We start from the raw sequence: 8048 nt of genomic DNA, 5'->3' as shown, positions 1-8048 counted from the left end.
TACAACAACAAATTAACAAACTACTCTGGCTAATTAAATAAGTAAAATACGAAACTAACTAACTATTCTAACTAATTAGTTACAACATCACTACTTTAAGTAGAACATATTATTATTACAACATCACTTCACGGATCCCGAGAATTGAGGGATGGTTCATGCATGCATGCGGATTTCCACCCGACAATGCTCTCCGTTTTGCTACCGAAATTCCTCTGTTGCACAGTCAGAAAATTGCACTATTTTTCTACCTCAGCCCCTGCTTTGCTCTACTAGAAAAAGGGCACTGCTTGTCTGGAAAAAGTGGCCGGTCTGCCGTCCAGTAAAGTGGCCTACCAGCCACTAATGTTGGTTCTTTTCTACTGCAACAGAGAACAAACAGAGCATTCTCAAGGGATGTTTGTCTACCCTGCCTCTCTTTATCATCAAATAGCTCAAAGGAGAGGTAGGCTTGATTCACAAGCCATCAATAGGCGCAATTTCATTGCGTGATGACTTATGAACCAAGGGATATAATTTCAATAAATGCACAATAAAATACTCGCAAACCTTCACCTTATCATGATTTGATCAGGGGAAGTGGTTGACCTTGGAAACTTGAACCATTTCATCACTAACAAGTATGAAATGACTGAAGTCTCCATGTGTTTAATTAACGTCCGATTGAACACCAAATTATTTTATTATCTTGGTCCATTTTATCCCAATTTTAATTACCTCTTTTAATTACCTTTCCATTCCTTAAGTCATTTAGTCCAAAATGAGCATTAAGTCCAATAAAGGAGGGAAGGGTCAAACAAAGTGTTGTTTTAGGGATGAAAGAGACACCATGCCATTAGTAATGAACCCCCAAAGGGATTAAATCATTAAGCACAATAGCTCTATCTCAAACGTAAACAAGCAATTGGTTTGAAACAACTCTCAAAGCAAAGAAAAAGTCAAGAAATGAGGGAGGTTATAGAGATGCTTAGAGGTGAACATAAGTATGAAAAACAAGAAATAAATATTATCAACTCAAATAAGTTGGTGTCTAAGGCCTAAACCACCAAACCTATGAGGACCATTACACTACAAGCATGCTATACAAAGTATAAATGAAACTAACACATAAAAATTGTCCTAAATTGAGCTAAAATAGTGCTGAAATTTACATGGAAAAGCTTGAAAAAGTTAGCTACAATATTGAGGAATTTAAGCTAGTAAAAAAGTCAAAGGAGGGGTGGCTAACCCCTCTATTTTTGGGACTTCAAAACTACATTTTTAGCCTCTGAAAAGCAGTGGTAAAAATCTCAAAAAAAGTTGATGAAGAGATGGGAAACACAAGGGCAAATGCTAGGAGACAAGGTTTAACGAAGGGTGATTAACCCCTCCACCTTTGGCAGCTTTAAACCATAAGTTTCAGCCCATAAAAATAGTGTAAAAGCAGTTCAAAATCAGCAAGAAAAGATAAAAAACAAGTAGTGTAAAGATGCTCAAAATTATACCTCTTGAAGCAAGGTAACTCTTTTGTTAACAAACCCACAAGTTCTCACTCTCAAGGGTTGAAATTTGGACTTAATAATCTCAGCAAGGAGAGCTCCAATATTGGATTAGGAAGTGTTTAGGTAAGGTGTGTGTGTTGCAAGACAGAGATAGAGAGAGAATTTCAAGTTTTGGTCCTTAAGGAATTTTTTGTAACCTAAAAACATGAGGGAATGTCAAGTATATATAGAAAAACAGCCTCTCATGTAGGAAATATCTGAATAGAACAGCTGGAGCTTTTGGAGGACAACTGGCAACAAATATCTGCATTTTACACAAGTGGCTGGCAGGGCACTATTAGTGGGTGGCCGGCCACAAAAATCTACTTCCAGGCCCAACTTCAAACTGGCATATCTCCCTCATCCGGACTCGGTTTTAGGTCATTCTTGAGTCTAAATTGAAGCCCTGGAAGTTTAATTTCCAATGGAGGTGGCCTCACATCTAAATTCTAAGTTTGCAAAGAGATATGCCTATTTTAGTGAAGGTTGTTCATTTCTATCTTAACCAGATTGATGCCTAACTTCAAATGGCCATATCTCCCTCATCCAGACTCAGCTTTAGGAGATTCTTGAGTCTAAATTGAAGCCCATGAAGTCCACTTTCCAATGGTGAAGGCCTCACATCTAATGACTAAGTGTACAAAAAAATATGTCTATTTTAGTAAAGGCTGCTCAGTTCTCTCTTAACGATTTCATGCTCAACCATTTCCCCAACTAGTTTTCTTCCATCTCCTCTAATTTTCTTCATCTCCAAACCTATAAATAAGATGTTTTAAATACTTTTCAAAGATTTCACCCCTCTTCTATTTATTTCCACTTTGTCCATACTTGGTTTACCGAAAAGTGTAATATTCTAAACGAAATGCGAGCCTCGGAACATCGTAGAAACATTTGAAAAAGTAGTTTTGGTCTAAATAGTTTTAGTCCAAAAATGGGGTGTATGGTTGGGATTTAGATGCTCTTGTTGCTGAAGAAATCGAACGTTTGTACAACGTAACTTTCATCATCGAGTGATCGACTTGAGGTGACCAAGTCTTAAGGGTGGTAAAAAATGGGGTGTCTACACCACCCAAATGCCATCACTACTCCGTTGAGTCCTTGGAAGGCCCACAACAAAATCTATCGTGACGTGCTCCCATTTCCACTCAGCTATAAGCAAGGGTTGCAACAAACCCGCTGGCTTTTAATGCTCGACCTTCACTTGCTGACAAGTAAGGCATCTAGACATAAACACAGCCACGTCCTTCTTCATTCCTCTCTACCAAAACTAGCGACTAAGGTCGTGATAAATCTTCGTGCGTCCTGGATGCACGACAAGGTGTGAATGGTGAAACTCTCGAAATACCTCCTCTTGGAAAGACTTTGGCACGAAAAGACGGTCATGATATCTAACACTCGAGTCAGGATACATATTCAAGCCTCTTTCTACCTTCCCACTAGAGATCTTCTCCCGGAAGGATTCTACCTCAAGGTCACCCCTCTGTGCTTCTATTACTTGGTTCACAAGTTTAGGTTGAGAAACAACTGAAAATAAGGTTGTAGACTCAACAGACTCGCCAAGATGCACGTCAAACTCTCCAATAGCACCCAACATCTCCCATTCCCGGATGGCAATATAAGCTACATTACTAATGGATTTTCTACTCAAAGCATCGGCCACAACATTGGCCTTTCCTGGATGATAATGTAGTTCAAAATCATAATATTGTATGAACTCCATCCACCTCCTCTGCCTCAGATTCAAGTCTTTCTGTGTAAACAGATTTTTCAGACTCTTATGATCAGAAAACACCTCAAACTTCTCTCCATACAGGTAATGCCTCCAAATCTTTAAGGCAAATATCACCACTGCTAACTCTAGGTCATGAGTAGGGTAGTTTCTTTCATGTGTCTTCAGCTGCCGTGAACCATAAGCCACTACCTTTCTCTCTTGCATCAAGACACAACCCAAACCTTCCTGTGAGGCACAATACACTGAATAGCCCAAACCCCTCTCCGGAATAATCAATACTGGAGTAGTGGTAAGTCTAACCTTAAGCATTTGGAACGACTTCTCACAAGTCTCATTCCACACAAATTTAACTCCCTTCCTTGTCAATCTAGTTAATGGTGAGGCTGGTCTAGAGAATTCCTTCACAAATCTACGAATAATACCCGCCCAACCTTAAGAAACTACAGATTTCAAAAGCATTCTTGAGTTGTTCCCAATCTTGAACTGCCTCTATCTTGGATGAATCTACAGTCACCCCTTCCCCGGATACCACATGGCCTAAGAACTTAACATTTTTTAGCCTGAACTCACATTTTCCAAACTTAGCATATAGTCTATGGGCTCTAAGCAACTCAAGCACCACTTGCAAAAGTTCCACATGCTCCTCCTTACAGGGTGAGTAAATCAAGATGTCGTCCACAAAGACGACTACAAAATGGTCTAGGAATTCACGGAAGATCCGGATCATCAAATCCATAAACATAGCTAGGGCATTGGTTAGCCCAAAAGGCATCACTAGAAACTTGTAATGGTCATACCGCGTACGGAATGTTGTCTTCGGGATATCCTCCTCCCTTACCCTCAACTGGTGATAACCTGATCTCAAGTCTATCTTATAAAAGCAACAAGACCCCTTTAATTGATCAAATAAATCATTTATATGAGGCATTGGGTACTTGTTATTAACAGTTACCCGATTCAACTTTCGGTAATCTATACAAAGTCGTAACACACCATTTTTTTTTCCACAAAAAGAGCTGGTGCTCCCCACAGCAAAGTGCTCGGGCGAATAAAACCCTTATCTAACAACTCCTAGAGTAGAATCTTCAACTCACTCAACTCGACTGGTGCAAACCAATACAGAGCCATAGAAATCGGTGTGGTGCCAGACAGTAAGTTAGTAGAGAACTCAATGAGGTGGTAAACTAGTAAGGTCCTTCGGAAAAATATCTGGGTATTCATAGACTACCCTTGGCAACTCAACTCAGATTTCATCACACTTCGCACTCAAGAAGTTGGCAAGAAGGCAACTAAGCTCACTCCGCCCATGCAAATCGTACATCGATGATAAGACTCTATCAACCCGGTCCCCCAAGAAATTAAAACAATCACCGCTCAGAGTACACATAGTAAACATCTTACGGTAGCAATCTATAACAGCCCGATAGGATAACAACCACTCCATACCCAATATAACATCAAAACTAGACATATCAATCAATACAAATGCAAAAGGAAGTCGGTGATCGACAACCTTTATGTCATAACCCCGACACCCTTGTTTCAGGATAACCTCACCACCAATAGGTCACTCTACACAGATAGGAGATGCTAACTGAGCCAACTCTAATCCCAAAACTGATGCAAATGCAAACGAGATAAATGAATGGAATGCACTCGTATCAACCAACACATTAGTAACAGAATTGCAAAACAAGAAAGTACCTCTCACTACTAAAGGGGCCGATATAAGATCCGGCGCGATAACAGTATACATACACCCTGTGGTCCTCTAATCTACCTGCTCACCCCTTACAGCATAGGTCTGATGCATAGACTGAGTTGAAGAGGCTCCTTAATTGGCCTGCGCTGACTGTGCTGGATGGTGGTACTGTGTCTGTCTCGAACCAGATGCACCAGGTGTGTCATCCAACTGTGGGCAAAACCTTTTCAGGTGCCCCGCCTGCCCACGCTGATAACAAGTGAGTGGCTAGCCTCTCCCCTGACTCTGGCTTTGAGAGCGAGCTGAAGATGATCCAAATCGTTGCCCTCCTCCTCTCTACAAGCAAGCTGGAGACTTGTGGCCCAACTGGTCACACTTGTAACAAGTAAAATCTCCATGACCACTTCTCCCAGAACTCGAACTCAGTACTGGAAAAGTGGACCTCGACTGTGCTCCCTGGATTGCTGTGGGTTAGAACCCTTCTACCTCTCACTATCTCCATGAGAATCCTGACTCCTCTTGGAGCCCCTCATCCTCTCTTCCTCCATCTGCATCACGGTCTCAAGATGAGTCGCTGCCTCCACGAGGAGTCTGTAATCCTTAATTATCGACCTGGCCACCTTGAACATGTGCTCAGTCCTCAACCTCTTCTCAAACTCCAAACAACGGTGCTCCTTTGTCGCCACTACTTTGGTGCAAACCGAGATAGGCTAATGAATGTTGCCTTAAACTTGGCCACCGAGGTGTTCAACTGCACAAGCTTGGAGAACTGGTCTCTCAACTTCTCCCTAGCAGTGGGAGGTAAGTACTTATGCTGGAAGGCATTGACAAAAGCCTTCATGTCTTTCCAATGTGCGGGGCGCATACTTCCACTATTGACCCACATCTCCCTTCAGCTGGATGGATACCAAGGTCACTCTCAATCCTCCGTTTTTGATGTCAAGCATCTCAAACATCTTTAGTATTTGCTCTAACCACTCATCTGCCTTTAATGGTTCCTTAGGATCACCCACAAACTCATCCGAATTTGACCGAAAAAACTCCCGTTTCAAGAAAGACGACCGTACCTTAGCTACTTGGGCCTGGACTTGATTCTCAGCTCTAAGAATGTCCATGGATTCCCGTAACGCTCCAGCCATCTCACGGACTAAGGTGCCCATGGCCTGCTGATCCACTAGTTCGGCCATATTGGCTTGACCAACCCCTTCTTCTTGCACCGAAATTTCATCCGGTATAGGCACCTCATGCCTCCTTGGCCTACCACGCCTACCACCACAACGTCTACGACCTGACATCCTAATGAAGGTAACAACCGAGATTAGTACATTTACAAATGTGTCGAAGCTAACTCACTCACATCCCAAAGTGGTGGGCAGCAATAGTTCACTCCACGTAAGCACGTAGTCACATAAACACATATGAATTTCATTCCTGAATAATAACTGTCCTATGGCGTTGCCTGAGTTCCAATTAGAAACGACAGTGATCAAGTGCCCTTCTAATAGGATTCCTAAAAACCTGTAGACTCGATCAACATCCTAGAAATTAAATCTCATACCCATATAATCACATTAACATGTTATCATGTGACATTACAAACATATAAACATCTCTGTCAAGCGACATACACCTATTGGGTAAAAACCACTTCCCACGTACCCAATTATTCAAACCTGGTACGCTTTGATACCAAGTTGTAACGCCCCCAAAATAAATACAACGAACCCACCACATGAGTGGAAATAGAATAGAAACAACATACTTTCATTCATCAGAGTTAATATACAAAAGGTGACACATGCAATATACATTCATAAATGTCTTATCCTGAATCTACAGCATGTATCACTAGTAATTGAAAGATGAACATTGAACAGATATTAAAATGCCCTAACGGCTTACATATTTCCAAGTCACTCCTTGGTTACAACAAAAATGAGTCTAACTCAATACAGTTAAATCCCTTGGCTATACAAATTAAATGCAACAAAATGAGCTTTTGCTCCAAGTCTTTCCAAGCTACTGTCTTGGCGGTGGCATGTCACCAGTACTCGAAAATGGTTTTTTTCAAATAGGGTGAGCCAAAGCCCAGTGGAAACAATCCAACATAATATATGAACTTTGATAAGGTTATAAACATGATGCACATGACCAATGCTCAAAGATGAAATCATTTACAACTTTTTTTCCAAAACCAAATTATGCCAAGTATTATATCACAATTCCCATTATCTCAATTCATTTTGTCTCAATTCATGAGTCAATTCCATTCATTCCAGACAACCAAATTGAGGACATAGCTTAGTGGGTCTTAACCAACATAGCTATCATACAAACACTTCCATTTGCCATTTTACGAAAATTTCGTCCGTGAAATCTACACCCATGTATACATAACATTTTCGGGACTTTTACCTTGGACACACAGGCCAACTTAATTTAGTGGAGTCCATCCTCTTTTTCCTCCCAAACAATGGAGTAATTTCTCTTCCCAAACATCATGCATATACAATATATTAAAACACAATCATATTCAATGACAACCAATAAGAGATTATTTTCAATTCACATAATCTTCATGCAATTTCTACAGCAATCATAACTATCATCCACCGATAGCCTAAAACAGATATTTCTAAATAGATATACATTCTCTTTAACAAATAGAATTATCCAAATTTCCATAGGTGGGTGATAATGCAAATCCAAGTCCATCGCATATCAACATCTACCCCAGATATCAACAAAAACAAATTTACCACAACACAACTTCACATTTACTCTCATAACCAATTTTAACACATACATTTGGAAACCCTTTTTTTGAATTTGAACCCCAAATCCTAAGTTCGTTACAATCACCTCAACACCCAATGTTTCTTACCCATCAAGAAATAACCAGGTTAAAACCCATAGAGAGTGTAGAAAGTCCCTACCTCAAATTGGAAGACCAAAGGAAAACCAAAAATGCCGAAACCAAGCTTTAATTAGACCAAAAGGAAGCTCTTAAAGCGCGCTACCTTTTTAACAAAGGTACACAGGTGGAGATGTTACTAGATCTTGGTGAAAATGTAGAGAGAATGTGAGTTTTAGA

Source organism: Camellia sinensis, chromosome 8, assembly GCF_055761805.1.
Source record: "Camellia sinensis isolate YWXY chromosome 8, ASM5576180v1, whole genome shotgun sequence".
In the NCBI taxonomy this organism is placed as follows: Eukaryota; Viridiplantae; Streptophyta; class Magnoliopsida; order Ericales; family Theaceae; genus Camellia; species Camellia sinensis.
This window is presented reverse-complemented; position numbering follows the sequence as displayed.